We start from the raw sequence: 20169 nt of genomic DNA, 5'->3' as shown, positions 1-20169 counted from the left end.
TTGCACTGCTCAAAATACTTAGGTAAAATTATGGGTGTCTTTATTTTTTTATGCTGAAGAGTGGGTATGTATATTGGATAAACTACTCAGCAAGAGTTGGGTACCAGAAGACAACCCAGTAAAAAGCATCCAAGTCAACAGTCAGCTCCAAAAGGAGTGACTCTCTTCTCCTTCAGTAATTAAGCATTCAAACCCAGTCAACAGCTTGGTGGGAATGATTTTATGACAAATGACCGACAGCATATCAACCATAAAACTCAGCTCGGCAAAAATCCCTCAAGCCCAGGAAACTCAATCAATGTAGAGCAGGCAACAGCCTCAGCTGTGGCAGCATTCTCTCACTACGAATCACATAAATCCAAGGAGGCCAGAGCTGCTCCGCTAACTCTGACACAAGACACAAGAGAGGAGGAGGGCATGAGGCTTCTCACGGGGAGACAGAAAAGGAAGGCAGGCGAGAAGTACGTTTCTTTTTCTCCCTTTCGCTCTGTTGCTGGTTCTACTTACAGGAGTTGATGAAGAGATGAAATTGCACAGTCTCTATTAAGACAGATGTAACAAATATTCAAAGAGAAGAAGAAAACAGGCAGAGAGACATGGTATAGGAGACGAAAGGGGGACACTGGGTTATAGCAAGATGATCTTGCTGTAACTACGGTCCTGAAAGCATCCCTGAATAAAAGAATAGATATTAATGCAGGCACACAATTTTTATCTCAGTCTATGTGTTAACTATATGACTATTCACCTTTGTACCATATTTTTCCAATATTGCAGTATGCAAATCTCAAAACAGCAAAGCTGAAAGAATTTTACAGCAAACATCCATATATCTACCACCTATATTCTACTACTGGCATTTTACTATACTTGCTTTATCCCAGCTATTTCCATCTGTCCATCCCTTTCTGCAACTATCAACCCATCTTATTTTTGGTGCATTTCAAAGTAAATTTCACACATCATTAAAATACCCCCTACAAGTTTCAGTATACATGATGTTTACTCAAGTTCAATATTTGTATTTTTTTATGCCATTACTTCCTAATAATACTATATGACCACTATGAAAAAGTTACAATAAATTTTCAAATTTGCACAATTGTATATTTGAAATTTGCACATTTGTATTTTTCCCTTCTCCATAGCAACCAAGTAAAATTATTACATATTCACACCGTATAAACATATTGCCAACAGGAAGATAAAAATTCTCTGGGAGAACAGAGGAACTGCAATATGTGAGCAGAGAGGCTGACAGAGAACAAAGAACCCTGCTAAAAAAAAAAAAATAGGAGTAGGAATAAAGTTTGACAATTTCATTACCAGCAGGAAAGGATGGAAGTGAAGAAGCAGTAAGGGAAAGGGGGATAGGAAAGTTTTGAAATCAAGATAGGTGCACCTGTTGCATGAAACCGATACGCAGAAAGGTGTGTGTGTTAGAGTTATTACCGGTATTCCAGAGCAGGGGAATGGAAGAACATTATGGCAAGATGCCATAATAAAAAGCTTAAAGAAGTTTACAAAGTTCAGTGAAGAGTATCACTCTATTCTTTAGGAATGCGCTAACTTGCTTTCAAAGATGAACAAACATGGAAAGAACACAGCTTCCAGCACATAGCAAGGTCCAGCGACAGAGCATTTCATATTTCATCTCTAAACTCTACAACTACTTGAAACATGGAGCTATCACTTCCTTGTGGCCAATTTCTTGCTTCATTCTCTCTACTTTTCTCATATGGACACAGCATATTAATTAGACTGAGATCATTGTATTTCGTCTGATAATGTCAAAGTTATTGGAGGTCTGGAGTACTTCCAAATTGCATTTCAATCTATCACTTCGACGTTATAAATGACAAATCAATATTTTTAATACTTTTCTATCTTAATGTTGCCTGATGGAACAAAGCCAGCACATGCTACAAGAAATATGCAGACTACTAAGGCTATACTTTGAACCTAATGGAATGCAAAACACTCGTTTTTATGGTACATGCAGGCAGTGGGTCACCGGAGTAGATGGACGCCCAGCAGGAGTTAGAGAAATTAACACCTTTCTGAAGTTGAAAGCAGTGGTAACTTGTTACTGAGTCACCTATTCCAACTGGGATCCTATTAAAGTGCTTGATTTGAGGGCAAGGACATAAAATCTCAATTAAAAATATTGTTTGTTAAAGCCTGGACTCACGCTGGCACCCCTGGAAAATTCATATAAACCAGCAGCGCATCTCCATCTAAAATTCAATTATGTAAGTCCAAGATTGTAGCTGGTCAGAGACAGCTTTGTTATGAAAATAATAGCAAGTGGGTTACGATAATCATACATTCTTCATAAGACCGCAGGGGCAGTAAACAACGCAGGTTCAATGCCTGGAACTGCCGCTTCTGGCTCTATCTGCTTGTATACTGTAAGCAGCAAGCTGATGATAACCAACGGACTCAAGAAATAAATCAATGTTACTGGCTTCCTTTGACGTTTCATGCAGTCTAAGACAAGTAAACTTCAAAACTCCCAAATCAGATGTGCAGAGGAAGCACTGTATGTTCTACCTTTCTAGTTCTTTATCCAACTAGTGACTCCAAAATCATTTCACCTACAAGTGAGGCAAAGAGTTGCTGTACATGGACTTAGACATAGGAAGTCAGGATGTTCAGTCATCAGGGTACAAATGCCCCAAGAATACAGACTACCCTCCTTTAGGGAACTTCCTAGCTAGTTCCTCTTTATCTACTAGCATGCATTCTAAGTACATTTTCAGTCCATTCATTTTTCTGGTAGAGGGCACTGTCATTTCTCTCCCGTACCACTGCCAACTTCCTCCTTAGCCACCTACTCCCCATCCATTCTAGAGTCAATAAAAACAATCTCCTAATAATATACATCAGAGCTCAATACCCTTGTCCTTAAAACTCTTCATTGTTTCCCATTGTATTTTGAATAAAATGTAAAGTAAATGAAAAGGCCACACAGGACCTGGCCTTTATCTACTATTCAAACCTATGTCCTACCCCTCCACTGACTTTTCTGCTAAGCTTTGCCACCCTGATCTCCTTTTAGTTCTTTCCCACATCAGGGCCTTTGAACATGCTGTTTCTGTTTCTAATGATCCTTCCTCTTTTTGGCCAGTTGGCACCTTCATATCACTTAGACCTCTGCTTAAATGGGTTCTTCTCCAAGAGCACTTCCCTAGCCCACTGATCTGAAGAAAACACTACTGTATCTTCTACCATCACTCACTATTTCAGCTTCCTGGTTTCATCATCACACACATCCCCCTTTGGCATTTATTGTTATTAACTATTTATGTTTTTCTCACTTCCACCACTGAATAATTAGTCCACAAAGGCAAGGGTCTGTCTCATACAGTGCCCTATCCCTTTAACATTAGCAATAAATGACGAATAATGAATGAATGCATGAATGAATGAATCAATGAACACCCCTGTCCCAGCATAATTGCAGGTGTTTTAAACTTGGGTCTCAATGTTTCTTTCAAAATATCTCTGATGGTGATGAACAAGGCATGCCTTTAGATACCATACTTCGGTCACCAGTTTATTTTAACATTCTTCTATCTCTGATAAACTGCTGTTAACAGCGTATCAAGAAACATATGTCAAGAAATATTAAACTTGAATTTTAAAAAGGGTGTTTTGGTAGACTGAAAACATAATTTACTCCTGAGCCACCCTGGTTTCAGCTTCTGCTGCTATTTTAAGCCCAGTTGCAGTTAAGTGCCTAAATACCATAATAAGGCATCTATCACCAAGCTCCTCTCTATGACCCATTATTAAAACTAAGAACTGCTGTGAGGCTATGAGAATGATTCAATACAAATGACTTAACAGCTATTGATGAATTTACCTTTAACAAATGCCCTCAGGTAGAGCCCACAATTCTATAGGTTTTGCTATTTCTTTTTCCTTCTCCTGCATCCCATTTTGCTCTCTCCAGCACGCCACTCAATGCAAATACAACAGCTGCAGTTCTGACAGTAACAGAAAGATCATAACCCTATACACCTCGACTGAAATCTTAATGTTAGCCCCTAGTTGATAGCCACATCAATTTCAAAGATGACTTTCCAACCCAAGACTGCTAGACAGAAAAATTCATAAAACTCTGAGAGCACCATCTTTTCATTTGTGTGCCTACTAACTCTGAACACCCTGACACAGTCAGCTTGGCCCTTATTGTATTCTGAGGATGTAGAAATGGAGAAGTCTTTCAGAAATGTGTTTCGTGCTGACTATTATTTCAAGGGAAACAGAAAGCAAGACAAAATAAAAACATTTTACATCGCATTCTTCAGTGATTTTAATCATAAGGCTGCTCTGTTAACACTGAAAAACTTTCCAAGTCGCTGTTATTCTTAAGCAAGAATCTGTGCACTGCAATTCTTTAGGCTTATTATTCACTGAAGTCACTAAGATTTCTTACCCCTGATGTACTGATTAGGAGAGACACTCCAGGAGATGAAGAATGTATATGAGGTCAATAAACGGTGCAATGAATGAAAAGAGAAGGAGCTTTGAAATCGGCATGGCTGCCTGCTGGATATGAAGTCAAAGGCAGGTGAGTTCAAATCCCCAGAACCTCAGTATCCTTATCTGGCAAGTGGGGAAAACATGAGTCCTACCTCCCCGGACGGTTATGAGTATAAATTGCCTGAGTGACCGTAACAGCAAGAACCAGGGTCCATCTCATGCCTCCTTGGGGGAAGGATGGTGGCATTCATGTCCTGAGCACTTACTTTGAACCAGGCGCTGTGTGGAATGCGTCCTGTGTGCATCTGTTCTCTCATTTAATTGGGTTGATGCCATTACTGACTTTCTGTACCAATGAGGAACCCAGGCTCAGAGGGGACGGACAACTTGCCAAAACACGATCTTGCCTGGAATGCATAGCAGAGCAGGATCCAAACTCAGATCTGCCTGAGACCATAACTTTTTCTCTCGAATGCCATCTGGCCTTCCTAGTAGTTGCTCAGTGAATGTTGGTTTCCAATACTTTTCACTCAACTGTGGACAGAAATATCTGTCATTTTATGAATACCCAGATTGGCTACCCTGTCATTTAATCCCATGATTTTTAATTCTTCCCTTTCAAAAACATTTTTATTTTATCAATTAGGAGAGAGCTTTCTAGCAAAAACCAGAAAGGTTGCTAGACAAATTCTGAAAGAACTGTAACACTAATTTTATGGGGTCTATGTTCTTCTTTAGACAAAGACCTTATCAGTCTTGCTCATTGCTGAAATTCTAGCATCTATAAGGTATTCAATAAAATCTTATAGAATGAAAGGTAAAGATAATTAATCATAACCTCTGAGAATTCATCATACATCTAAGCCAAGTTCAAATTCTATATACTCCAAATAACTTCTGTTCATACATGCATAACGAGTTCAAATTCTATATACTCCAAATAATTCGGTGTTTTGTTTGAGACAGGATCTTGCCTTGTTGCTCAGGCTGGAGTGCAGTGCTGTAATTACAACTCACAACAGCCTCGAACTTCTGGGCTCAAGAGATCCACTTCAGCCTCCCAAGCTGGGACTACAAATGCATGCCATCGTGGCCAGCTAATTTTTTATCTTTATTTTTTGGAGAGATGGGATCTTGTTATGTTGCCCAGGCTGGTCTTGAACTCCTGGGCTTATGCAATCCTCCTGCCTCGGCCTTCCAAAGTGTTGGGATTATAGGTGTGAGCCACAGTGCCCACCCCAAATAATTTGTGCTCATACATATGTATATAGTTATATGTGTATGTGTACGTATATATGTGTGTGTATGTATTTGTGTGTGTGTGTAGAGAGAGAAAGAGAGAAAGAGAAAAGAAGGCTGCGTCTGTATACTTCTGGAATTTATGCACAGCATGGTACTGAACCCATAAGGATATCCAATTAAATATGCATTTATTGCCTAATGAGATGCTAGTAAATCATGCCATAAATAACGCTAGGAAAAAAAATGATCCTACCAGATAATAATTACATATACAAGTGCAGTTAACACAAAAAAAGTATCATTAAAATGGTTCAATAAATAACGGTGTCACTACTGGTGAACAATCCTTCAAATCACACAACCTAAGTCTTGTATAATAGGTGCTTTTCAAAAGAGAAAGGATTTAGAAAACAAAGGCCAATCCTCATGATGCTGAAGTTGATAGCGTGTTGTGCTTTCCACCAGTTTTACAATGGTGAAGCCATAAGGTATGGATTGCCTATGAAAGTTTTATGTCAGAAAAATGACTCTGGATGGTGGGTAGGGACTGAGGATAAGTCACAATTCAGACATCTATGAGCATGTAGATTGACAACTCCCAGGAATCTCTTTGCACAAGTTGCTGTCCATGAAGCGGATGGTGCCCAGAAGACATATTTCTGCTTGTACAAAAAAGGCAGCAATCAAAAGGACATAGTAGGGGTGGTGTGGGATAGCAACTTTTTCTTTTTATACAAGAGACAATATCTGAGATGTTTAAAGAGAAGACCCATAGAAGATACTAAAAATACCACTTTTAACAGAGATTATGTGAATACTGCCCCAACAGGCTTCTTGCATATCGCAGGTGACAACAAGTAAACCAGTAAGACAGACAGACAGACAGATAGATAGATAGATAGATAGATAGATAGATAGATAGATAGACAGACAGACAGACAGACAGACAGACAGACAGACAGAGAGACAGACAGACAGACAGACTGACTGACTGACAGATTTTTTTTTTTCTTTTTGAGACTGAGTGTCACTCTGCCGCCCAGTCTGGAGGGCAATGGGGCGATCTTGGCTCACTACAATCTCTACCTCCTAGGTTCAAGCAATTCTCCTGCCTCAGCCTCTTGAGTAGCTGGGATTACATGCACACACCACCATGCCAGGCTAATTTGTATATTTTTAGTAGAGACGGGGTTTCACCATGTGAGTCAGGCTGGTCTCGAACTCCTGACCTTGTGATCTGACCGTCTCAGTCTCCCGAAGTGTTGGGAATATAGGCGTGAGCCACTGCGCCTGGCCAACCAGTAAGATAATTTAAGGATCTCCCATTTGGCATGGTATAGGGACCTGCTATGGTACTGTGAGGCGTTCTGCAGAGGTCTACTAGGACTTCGGTAGGCTAACACCTCTGTAATCTGTGGTGAGGGGATATCTGCACAGTAGTATAGCTCCACAGGAGAGATGAGATTTTAGTTTGAGCCTAAGTGAGACACCTGCTGAAGTCTCCCAAAATACTGAGAAGACTGCTAGGAGATGGAGTTTCTATGAACTGGACATCAACATTTGAGTTGTTATGCTTAATAAAATCTCACATTCCTATAACAGACTTGAGATCACTAGCAACCTTTGGCTTATAAATATATAAATATTGATTATATGTATCAATATTTCACTTTTCTGCCCTATGTAAGCTTTCAATTAATTAATAATAACTAAGGATTAATAAGACAACACTTTTTTTTTTCCCCTGACACCTGTGTCTCACTCGTCACTCAGGCTGAAGTGCAGTGGCACAATCACTGGTCACTGCAGCCTCAACTTCCCAGGTTCAGGTGATCCCCCCACTTCAGCCTCCCATGTAGCTAGGGACTGCAGACATGTGCCATCATGTCCGGCAATTTTTTGTATTTTTTGTTGAGATGAGGCTTTGCCATGTTGCATGGACTGGTCTTGAACACCTGGGCTCAAGTGATCCAACTGTCTCGTCTTCCCATAGTGCTGAGATTACAGGTGTGAGCCACCATGCCCAGCGCACCACTTTCTTGATTATTGTAGCTTTCCATTAAGTCTGGAAATCACACAGTATTCATCTTCCCAAATTGTTTTTTTCAAAGATATTTTGGCCATTCAAGTTGACTTCCATTTCTATATGAATTTTAGAATATGTTTGGCAGTTTTTATTGAAAAAAAGGCCTGCTGGGGTTTGATTGGCATTGTGTTGAATCTACAGATCAATTAGGGGAGACTAAGATAAGTCTCTCAACCTATACACGATATTGGCCTGTATGCTCACATATTGAAGTCTCTTTCAACTCCTCTCAGCTGTTCTGTAGTTTTAAGGGTATAAGACTGGCATATCTTCCATCAGATTTGTTCCTCTAAGTCTTTCACTGTTTAAAATGCGATTGCAAATGATATTTTTAAGCTTTAATTTCCAATTTGTGTAATATATAAAAATATAATTGAATTACATATACTGATATTGCATCCTGCAACTTGATAAATTCATTTCTAAGTTCCAGTGGCTTTCTGTTTTAGAGAGCATAAAATTTTATGCACAGATGATCACGCTGCCTATGAATAAAGACAGTTTTTTTTCTTCTCTAAACAGATGCCTTTTACCTCCTTTTCTTGCTCATTATCACTGGCTAAAATAATGCGAAAGGGAAGTGGTGAAAGCATAAATCCTTGCTTTGTTCCCAATCTTGGGGGCAACACCAGTATTTCCTCATTAAGCATGATATTAGCTATACATTTTCCATAGATGCCTTTTATCATATTGACCAATTTATCTTCTATTCTTGCTGAGCTTTTTTAAAAACTAGAATCCATTTTGGATTTTGTCAAATGCCTTTTCTGCATCTATTAAAATAATTGTGTTGGTTCACATTTTGTTGTTAATATGGTGTATTTCATAAATTGATTTTCAAATGTTAAGGCATCTTTTCAATCCTAAAACAAAATCTGCTCATTCTTGATATAGTATCCTTTTCATGTATCAATAGATTTCATTTGCTTGTTGTTTTAGAATTTTCACATAGGTATTCATGAGAAAGACTAGTCTGTGGTTTCGGGGGTTTTTTCTTGTGAATTTTTTCCTGGTTTCGGTATTACAGTAATCGTTGCCTCATAGAATGGATTGGGAAATATAACTTCCTTTTCCATTTTCTGAAAGAAATGTTTTGTAACGTTTCTTAACAAAGTCATCTGGGCTTGGAATTTTCTTAGTGGGAAGATTTTCAACTCCAGATTTAATTTATTTGATATATATCAGGAAATTCAGATGATCTATTTCTTCTGTAGTGAGCTTTCTTAGATCTCTTTCAAGGAATTTACCCATTTCACCCTTAAATCTTAATATCATGAAATAAGGTTGTTCATAATATTATCTTATTTTTCTTTTAATACCTATAGAATCTGTAGTGATGCCTCCTCTTTCTATACTGATATTGGTAATTTGTTTCTTCTCCTTAATTTTACCAAGCCTGGCTAAAAGTGTATTGATTTTACTAATTTTCTCAAAACACCAGCTTTTGGTTTCAAAGGTTTCCTCCATTTTTGGCCTACTACCTGTTTTATTGATTTCAACTCTGATCTTTATTTCCTATCTTCTACTTAATTTAATTCACCTTCTTTTTCTATTTTTCTAAAGCAGAAGATAAAGTAAGTGATTTAAGACCATTTTTCACTATCCTAATATGGGTATTTAATGCTATGAATTTCTCTTCAAGCATTGTTTAATAACACTACGCAAAATCTGATATGTCTTATGTATATTTTTGTTCAGGTCACTGTTTATTTTCACTTCCATTTAGATTTTCTCTTCGATCCACAGGTTATTTATTAAAGTGTGGCTTATTCTCCAAGTGTTTGGAGATTTTCATTTTATATTTCTGTCATTTATTTCTAGTTTGATTCCACTGCGATTGGAGAAATAACTTCAATTCTCTTAAATTTATTGATTAAAAAAAAGTTCAGTCCAGAATAGCTCTTTTCTTGAAAACATTTCCTTATGTACTTGAAAACAATATGTATCCTGCTATTTTAGGATAGAGGATTCTACAGTCATTAATTAAGGCAAATTAATTAATACTACTATTCAAATCTATATATTTAATAATTTTCTAGCTATTTATTCTGTCAGTTATTGAGAGACTAGCACTGAAATATTTGGCTATTTCTCCTTCCAATTCCATCAGTTTTGTTTCATGTATTTTAAAGTTGAGGTGCATAAATATTTAATGTCTTCTTGATTAAGTCACCTTTTCCATTGTGAAATTACCTTCTTTATCCCTGATGTATTTTTCTCTAGAATCTATTTGTGTGATATCAGTATAGTTACTTCAGTATTCTTTAGATTAGTGATCACATTCTGTACCTTTATTACTTTTTAAAGGAAAGAAATACACTTTATTTAAACATGCGAACACACCACTTGCTTTATATATTGAAAAGATAACATTGACAAAATTAAACCACAAATGAAAAACTGGGAAATCATTTACTGTATGTATCATAGATGAATGGTTAATATCCTTAATTAATGTATAGGAAAATGTGTTACAAATAATCAGAAATAAATGAGCATGATTTTTTAAACAGTCAAAACACATGAAAAAAATAATGAACACTTATTTATTTATTTTTCTTCCTTCTTTCCTTTTGAGACAGGGTGTTGCTTTGCCCTGAGTGCAGTGGAGTGCAGGCTGCAGTACAGTGGTGTGATGACAGCCCAGTGCAGCCTCAGCCTCCCAGGCTCAAGTGATACTGACACCTCAGCCTCCCACGTAGCTGGGACTACAGACATGCACCACCATGCTCAGTTAAATTTTTAAATTTTTTGTACAGACGGGGTCTTGTCATGTTGCTCAGGATGGTCTCAAACTCCTGGGCTCAAGGGATCCTCCTGCCTTGGCCTCCTAAAGTGCTGGGATTACAGGTGTGCACTACCATTCATCCTTATCAACATATTTGTGTCTTTATATTTAAAGTCGGCTTCTTATAACACAGCCTATAATTTGATCTTATTTTTATTAACTCTGACAATCTCTGCCTTTGAACTGAGTATATTTAGAACATTAATATTTAATGTGATTGATAGAATTAGGTTTAAACCTATAATCTATTGGTTTTTCATTTGTCCCAACTTTCCCTTTTCCTCTTTTTTCTGTCTTGTTTCACAATAATTGAAAATTTTTATTATTCTATTTCCTTTGCTGGCTTATTAGCTATAACTCTACATTTCATCTTTTTAGTGGGAACTTAAGGGTTTACAGTAACACTATAAAAGGGAAATCTTTATAACTTATTTTGAAAATATTACAAATACACAGACAGTTGTAAAGACAGTACAGAGAAGTCTTGTTTCCCTATCCTGCTAGTGACATTGGTAACCCATTTGTTACATCTTATGACACTATAATATCATATTGTACTATATGATATTGACATTGATAAAGTGTGTTTGTATAAGTTTAACCCCTTTTATTACATGTATAGATTTCTGTAACTACCACCACAATACAATACAGAACTAATTCACCACAGATTTCTCCTTCATGCTGTACCTTTATAGTTTTACTCATCTTTTTTTTCTCCCACCATACTGGCAACTATGACCAAATCTTTATACTTCTCTCATGGTGAAAGGGTTATATAAATGACATTGTATAGTCTATAACCTTTTGAGACTGTTTTAATTTTCCTTCAACATTGTGCCCTTGAGATTCATCACAGGTGTTGTGTATATCGATAGTTCATTCAGTTTTTGTTGCTGAATAGTAGTTCACAGTACGGGTATCTCACAGTTTCTTTAACCATTCACCTATTGTAGATATTTTGGTTGTTTCCAGTTTTTGACTCAGAAATAAAACTGCTGACAATAATTGCGTATAGGTTTCTGGGGTTTTTCGTGGACATTAACTTTCATTTCTGTGGAATAAATGTCCAGAAATGTGATTGTTGACTCATTGGTAAATGTCTATTTATTTTAAGAAACTACAAACAATTTGCCAGAAGAGTTGTGTCATTTTGCATTGCCATCATCAGTATATGAGAGACACACTTTCTATGCGTCCTTGTAAATATTTGATATTGTTTCTATCTTAAATTTTATCTGTTCTAACATGTGTATAATGATATCTTATTATATTCTTAATCTGCATTTCCCTAATAGCTAGTAATGCCGAATTCTTTCCATGTTCTTGATTGCCTCCATATATCCTCTTTGGTAAAATATTTCTTCAAGTCACTTTAAAAAGATTTTCTAAATGGATTGGTTTTCACTCTTTGACATTTTAAAATTGACAATAATAATTGTATATATTTATCATGTACAACATGATGTTTTGAAAAATGTATGAACTGTAGAATGGCTAACTCAAGTTAATTAACATATGCAGAACCACACACACTTATAATTTTTGTGGTGAAAACATTTAAAATCTACTCTGTTAATGATTTTCAAGAATATAATACAGAATTATTAACTACAATCTATCACTATGTTGTACAATTGATCTACTGAGCTTATTCCTCCTATATAACTAAAATTTTGTATCCTTTGACAAATATTTCTCTAACCCTTTACCCTTCCAGTTTCTGGTAACCACCATTTTACTTCTTTATAAATTTATAGATATTAATTCTTTATTATATATGAAATTTGCAAGTATTTTCTTCCACATTATAGCTTTTCTTTCCAATATCTTAACAGGATTGTTCAGAGACCACATCTTTAATTTTTTTTTTTTTTTTGAGACTGAGTCTCGCTCTGTTGCCCAGGCTGGAGTGCAGTGGCATGATCTCGGCTCACTGCAACCTCCACCTCTGCAGTTCAAGCGATTCTCCTACCTCAGCCTCCCAAGGAGCTGGGATTACAGGTGCGCACCACCAAAGTTAGCCTGGCTAACTTTTGTATTTTTAGTACAGACAGGGTTTCGCCATGTTGGCCAGGCTGGTCTCGAACTCCTGACCTCAGGTTATCCAGCTGCTATCAGCCTCCCAAAGTGCTGGTATTACAGGCATGAGACACCGCGCCCAGCCAAATTTTGATGAAGTCTAATTTATCATTTTTTTCTTTTATAGACCCTTGGTGGCATGTCACCAAGCTCTAAGTTCAAAAGATTTTTTTCCTATAGGACTGCCGGAAAGTTTTATAGTTTTATGTTTTCAATTTAACCTACGATCCATTTTGAGCTAATTTTTATGAGATGTGAAGTTTAGGTCAAGATTTATTATTTATTATTATTATTTTGCCTATAAATAGCCAATTGTTCCAGCACCATTGTTGTAAAGATTGTACTTCCCCCATTAAATTGCTTTTGCATTATAGGCAAAAATCAGTTGGTCATTGTTGTCTGGGGCTATTTCAGTGTCTTCTCTTCCCTTCCATTGATTTAGGTGTCTACATCTAAGCAAATACCACATAGTGATGATGACTGGAGTTACATAACGTCTTGAAACTAGGTAGACTGATTTGTCAAACCTGATTCTTATTTTTCAAAATTGTGTTAACTACTCTACTTTCTTTGCTTTTCTATTCAAATTTTGAGATAATCTTGTCTATATTTATTTTTAAAAACTCTGCTGATATTTTGAAATGATTGCATTACATCTGTGTATCAATTTGAGCAGAAATGGCATCTTTACAAAGTGGAGTCTTTCAATCCATGAACACACTGTGCTTTTCCATCTATTTACATCTTGGCCTTTTTAATCAGCATTTGATAATTCTCAGCATACAAGTCCTGTTAGATGCACACCTAAATATTTCCCTTTTTTATGGGTAATTAAAATGGTATTGTATTTTAAGTTGTTTTTATCTGTTTACTGTAAGAAATTTAGAAACTGTTTTTTGCAATGTGATTTCATATGCTGTGACTTTGGTGAGCTAACTTGTTCAGTCCACAGAATGTGTGTGGGTTTTAAATTTTTGGTGTTTTCTCTATAACCATGGAATCCACAAATAAGGATAGCTTTATTTCTTTATTTTAATCTGTATGCCTTTTATTTATATTTCTTGTCTTATTGCACTGTTTAGAAATTCCCTACTATGTTGAATAGCAGTGGTGTCTTGTTCCTATATTTAAGGGGAAATCATTCATTTGTACCATTATACACAATATTAGATGTAGGTTTTTTGCACATGTCCTTTATCGAGTTAAGAAAACTGTTATCTATTCTTATTTTTTTCTGAGAGTTCTGGTTGTGTATCAATTTTGTCAAATTTTTTCCTGCATCAACTAATGTGAGCATGCGATTTTTCTTCTTGAACCTATCGGTATAGTGAATAACATCAATTGATTTTCAAATACTGAATTAGTATTGTATTACTGGACTATTCCTCATTAGGTTGGGGTGCATAAGTCTTTTTATATATTGTTAGATTCTATTTGAAAATGTTTTAAATAGTGTTAATTCTATATTTATCAGGAATATTGATTTGTAGTTTTCTTGTTTCTTTTGTTACTTTCTTTGTCCAGTTTTGTGACCAGAGTGTAATGGCTTCACAAAATAAAGTGGAATGTGTACCACCACCTTTTATTTTTAAGACAGAGTCTTGCTCTGTAACCCAGGCTGGAGTGAAGTGGTGCAATCTTGGCTCACTGCAACCTCTGCCTCCCGGGTTCAAGCAATTCTCCTGCCTCAGCCTCCCGAGAAGCCGAGACTACAGGCACCTGCCACCACGCCCAGCTAGTTTTTGTATTTTTAGTAGAGATGGGGTTTCACCATGTTGGCCAAGCTGGTCTCGAACTCCTAACCTCACGTGATCTGCCCACCTCGGCCTCCCAAAGTGCTGGGATTACAGGCATGAGCCACTCCACCTGGCCCACCTTCTATTTTCTAAAAGATATTTTGAAGAATTGGTGTTAAATGTTTTAAAAATATGGGTAGAATTCTCCAGTGAAACCATTTAGACCGGAGATTCCCTTGGGGTGGGGGGAGGAGGGGTGTTAAATTATGAATTCAATTTCCTTAATAGTTATAGGGTCATTCAAATTATCTATTGCATACTGGGTGAATTGTAGTTTGTGCTTTTCAAAGGAATTGGTTTAAGCTGTCAAATGTGTAAGTGCAGAGCTGTTCAGAGTAGTCTCTTATTATCCTTTTAATGTCTGCAGGGTCTATAGTAATATTCTCAGCTTCTCTCCTGATATGGGTAATTATTCCCTTCTTTTTTTTTCTATCATCCCTACTAGAAGTTTGCCATTTTCTTCTATATTTTTAAAGAACTAGCATTTCTCTCTTGTTTTTCTGTTTTCAATGTCATCGACTTTTGCTCCAGTTTTTATTATTTCCTCTCTGCTGCTTGCTTTAGGTTTATTTAGCTCTTCTTTTCCTATTTTTGTTTGAAGTGGGAGCTTACATTACTGATTTTAGAATTGTCATTTTTAAATTGAAAGCATTTAGGGCTATACATTTCCCTCTAATGACTGCTTTAGCTGCGACACACATATTTTGATACATTGTATGTTTATTTTCATTAAGTTCAATGTCATTTTTAAAATGTATTATGAGACTTCATTTTCAACTCATGGATTACTGAGAAGTTTACTGTTTAGCTTCCAAGTGTTTGGGATTTTTTCCTGTTCTCTTTATGTATTAATTTCTAGTTTGATTCTACTGCTGTCAGAGAGCACACCCAAAGATTTCACTGTCTTTACATTTGCTGATGTCTATTTTATGGCCTAGGACATGGTATCTCAAGGTATATGCTCTATGGGCTCCTTAAAAGAATGTGTATTCTGCTCTTTTTGGGTAAAGGGTTCTGTAATTGTCAATGACATCTTGTTGGTTGATGGTGGTGAGTTCTTCTCTATCCTTCCTTATGTCCTATACAGTCATTCTATAAATTGTTGCGAGATGGATGTTTAGGTTTACAATTATAATTGTGGGTTCATATATCTGTTTTTTATGTTCTATATGTTTTTGCTTCACAGATTTTACAGCTCTTTTATTCGATACATACACATTCAGAATTCCTATAAATACTCTCCTGGGCTCTTACTCTCCACTCTGATGCTCTATACTCAGAATGACAGGTGCCTTGCTCCCTGGACCCTCAGTTCCACTTCCTCAATACAGGAAGTACTCCAGGCTTCACCTGAGTTCCCCTCCTCTCTTTATGGAAACTCTTAAGGCAGTAAGCTGGGGCAATCAAAGGACTCACGTCCTTTGCTCCTGTCAAGGATTGCTGTCCATTGCTATTTGATGTACAGTGTTATGCAAACCATTGTTCCATGTGTTTTGATCATCATACAGTCATTTAAGATGAGAGGTTAAATCTGGTCCCTATTACACCATCTTGACAAGAGGAAAATGCCTGACTTTTTTTTTTTTTTAAGAATTACTGGAAAAAAAAAAGACAAGTCCTTTGTGTTTTTGTTTTCTGTTGTAGACACACATTATTATTCCCAGTGGCAATAGTTAGAATTTATTTAGCACTTTTCTGTGGGTCAAGCATTGTGCTAGGGAATGTTTACTCATTATCTTATTTAACAAATTTTTAAATGTAACTTAGGCTTCATGGCTTCCCCCATCTGTAAAATATTATAGTACATTTTGTTTAGGAGAAGTCTGCAATGTCCTAAATAAAAGGAGTTAACTAAATGAAATATGAACAATCTTGATATAAGATACCTTTCCTCTTATTAATAAATGGACTATTATTTAAATCCCATATATCATTTGTGTACCTAGACATTCATCCAACCTAAGGCTCTGGGACATTCTGAGGAAAAAGCCTAGCCTATATTGAACCTGATTAACACTCTTCACTCTTCCCAACTGTATTTATTTGCTAAGCCCTCACATCAAATGAGCCTCAGGCGAGAAAACACATCCTAGAAGCAGAGTCCAGATTTAAAACTGATGTTGAGCAGCAAAAAAGACTTCCAGAAAGTTCATAGCCACCACGTAGTAGCTGTTTTGGCCATCTGAACTGGACGAGGAGTAACATGTCTGTTTTTTTTAAGTTTCAAATATTTGAATTCTATTTTAATACTGTGATGCACACTTACATGCAGGCCCAATATTTCTTCTAGTCTTTACCTGATAATTTAAACAACAGATAAACCTGATGCATTTTTATACTTCTAAACCAGAAATCTATAAATAACATATAAGGGTAGGGATAATTACAAGTGAACTTTTGTCAGAAGAAATATGGGGAAATGCAAAAATATCATAACCCTTTATTCAAATTACATTGAGTTACTTTTTGCTTGACCTATAGCCAAATATCCATCATTCTTGCCAATATTCTTTATAGCTTTGCCTCTGTTGTTTCCTCTATTGTAAACCCAATGAAGGCAGGGACTATCTTACTCAGAACTGATTTTTCACTGCCCACTGAAGTATCTGACACATGGTAGATGTTCAGTGAATACTGCTTAAATGAGGCTCCTCTTTTCAGACGGTTCCCATGTCAGGGATAAGTGGCGAATACAGGGCACACAGGCTGTCGCTTCCCAATGCTACCTTCACAGCAGACATCACCAATCCATCATGGCACTTCTCCCTGCTAAGTCTATACCTGGGCTCCAAATCAATTGCTTCAGACTCTATGTATCCCACTTTCCAGGGTATCCACATCTGGAATTCAGATGTATGAATACAGCATTCCATACATGGTCAGAACCACCACCTGCTACAAATCACAACCTGTCCTTCTAAACTGGTTTTCCCAGTGTGGAGATTCATTAAGGAATTAAAAGTAGAACTACCATTTGATCCAGCAATCCCACTACTGAGTGTCTACCCAGATGAAAAGATGTCATTATTTGAAAAAGACACTTGCACGTGCATGTTTATAGTGGCACAATTCACAACTGCAAAATCGTGGAACCAATCCAAATGCCCATCACTCAATGAGTGGATAAAGAAATTGAGGTATGTATATATATGATGCAATACTACTAAGCCATAAAAAGGAATGAATTAACAGCATTTGCAATGACCTGGGTGAGATTAGAGACTATTACTCTAAGTGATGTAACTCAGGAATGGAAAACCAAACATGATATATTCTCACTGATATGTGGGAGCTAAGCTATGAGAATGCAAAGGCATAAGAATGATACAATGGACTTTGGGGACTTGGGGGGAAGAGTAGATGGGTGAGGGATAAAAGACAATATGATACAGTGATAGGTGCACCAAAATCTCACAAATCACCACTAAAGAACTTACTCGTGTATCCAAATACCAACTGTACCCCAATAACTTACGGAAAAATAAAATTTAAAAAATTAATAAAATAAAATAAACTGGTTTTCCATGGTAACAACATGGACATAAATTGTATTTATGTCTCCTTGCATGGCTAAAATAATTTGAAGCAGAAGTTGTGTAATACTGGATAGATCAGAAAAATATTTGGGTAACCATGCTGAAATTCCTAAATCCCTTTCAAAAAGAAGAGTTAATTCACCTGAGCAGCCCAACTAGGAAAGTAAACATAATTATTCCAAAAATTAAAGCAAAAGGCAAAAAAAAAAAATGACAACAAAAACTACCTCATTCTTCAACCATCTGCTTATTTCCAGAGGTCTCAGGAGGAGGGCCTGTGAATTATGTAACCAATGCTCCAGCTCAGGGATTCATTTCCTCATGTCTGTGTTCTCCACAGGGGGAGAGGAACCACAGATCACCACCCATGCCACTTGGGAACTATCATGGTAGACTCCTGCATTGGGGCTTTTCATAACCAAATTCAGCTTCTAGGGGAAATGCAACCCTAGGGATCTGAGAGAGTCTCAGCATTGTTACCCAAACATTTTGTGATCGATCCAATGTTACACAACTTCTGTTTCAAGTTATTTTAGCCATGCAATGGGACATAAGCAAATACAAGTCACATCCATGGGGGCGAGAAATAGTTAAAAGACACAACAGTAGCTGCCACTCAAACGTCTCCAAATAACTGTTGAAATATGTATACTCTGAAGATTTAGTGTCCGACAGGCACTGCAGAGACTAAGATAGAAAAATATCTATCCATTTACCTATTTACAATTTTCCAATCCTTAAAAGTAAAGCCCTGAATAGTAGGTACAAGTTTCCTAGCTGACGGCACTAAGTAATCAGGTTTAGAGTTTAAGTAATTCCACCAACATGAACCCACTGGTGAGTGGCTGAGTTGGGTAGGAGGCAAGTGTACTTAACTCCCAAACCATACCCTTTCTATTAAATCATGTGCATCTAGCAATAAGCCACCAGTTTGGTTTTCGTTGTTGATGTTGTTGTTGTTGTTGTTGAGACAGGGTCTCACTCTGCTGCCCAGGCTGGAGGGTATACAGTTGTTTAATCATGGCTCGCTGAAGCCTTGACTTCTCTGGCTCAAGTGATCCCTCCATCTCAGTCTTCCAAGTAGCTGAGAACACAGACATACACTGCGCTACCACAACAGGCTACTTCAAAAAAAAATTATAGAAACACAGTCTCGCTGTGTTGCCCATGCCAGTCTTAAACTCCTGGGCTCAAGCGAGGCAACACAACCTAATACATTCTGATAATATTTACTAGGCATCAAGAACTACTGAAAATGACTCATCTTTTCATTGCTGCACCTGTTTTGCTTTATGCATCTAGATTTCGTAAAAAATATTTTCCACAAATCTTAAGTACAACTTACATTGTCCTGATTGGATAGGAGTAAAGGGAGGAAAAGAAAGGAGAGAGGAACTGAAGTCTAGTGCTGCTTTCTGACTCTTCCCTCACAAATAAGATAAAATATGTGTAGAATGAGAGGAGAAACTATCACAAAGAAAAGAATGTCTGAGGAATAGAGACCTAGTCCCACTGAGTTTAGGAGAGTAGTTAAGAGCACAGTCTTAATTACATGGACTGAACTCCTAGTTGGGCCATTTGTATTTTGGGAGAATTCAAGTAAGTGGTTTAACTTCCTGGACCCATGTCCTCGTCTGTAATGAGGCAATACCATGACCTTTATCATGAGGATTAAATGAGATAATCCACATAAAGGAAATGGCTACATAATTGTCAGTGTTCAGTAAATTAGAGCTGTTACGATCAATGATTAGCAATCTTGTGAATTCAAAACTGAGCCCAGAGGATAGTGTTTTTGCCTTCTGAACAAAGCAAATATGTCTATACCAGCCCTCCCATGCACATTGCTTAACAAAGGGCATTCACAGATATTCAATGGGAGTTGGACAGAGGGGTCAGACATCATACAATTGCAGAGCTGCATGGATGTGGGCTGAAATCAAAAGCACAAAAAATGTCAAATAAACCTGTTGAACCCTGTATAATTCTGGCAGATCCCTGTGCAATTCTGGTAATAAGACTGGAATTTCATACCCAGGCAGTGGGGTATAAGTTCTCTAAAATGACCATGGCAAGAAACATAAGCACGTGTTAAACTGTAATGATGTGCCAGGGACTGAACACTGTGTCCTATAAACTTTGTCTTTA

General features: G+C 37.0%; 1 protein-coding gene and 1 non-coding gene across 24 annotated transcripts in view; both read right to left on the bottom strand.

Moving 5' to 3' along the window:
• RBFOX1 (RNA binding fox-1 homolog 1) overlaps positions 1-20169 on the bottom strand; it is a 2477231-nt gene that overhangs the window by 959627 nt on the left and 1497435 nt on the right. The window lies entirely within an intron of this gene.
• On the bottom strand, positions 5140-5201 carry LOC112205930 (U7 small nuclear RNA). The gene has a single exon (XR_002940068.1). It is a non-coding gene; the product is annotated as a U7 small nuclear RNA (small nuclear RNA).

This window comes from Pan troglodytes, chromosome 18 (assembly GCF_028858775.2).
Source record: "Pan troglodytes isolate AG18354 chromosome 18, NHGRI_mPanTro3-v2.0_pri, whole genome shotgun sequence".
In the NCBI taxonomy this organism is placed as follows: Eukaryota; Metazoa; Chordata; class Mammalia; order Primates; family Hominidae; genus Pan; species Pan troglodytes.
Note: the sequence above shows the minus strand (reverse complement) of the source record. Positions and strands in the feature narration are given on the sequence as shown.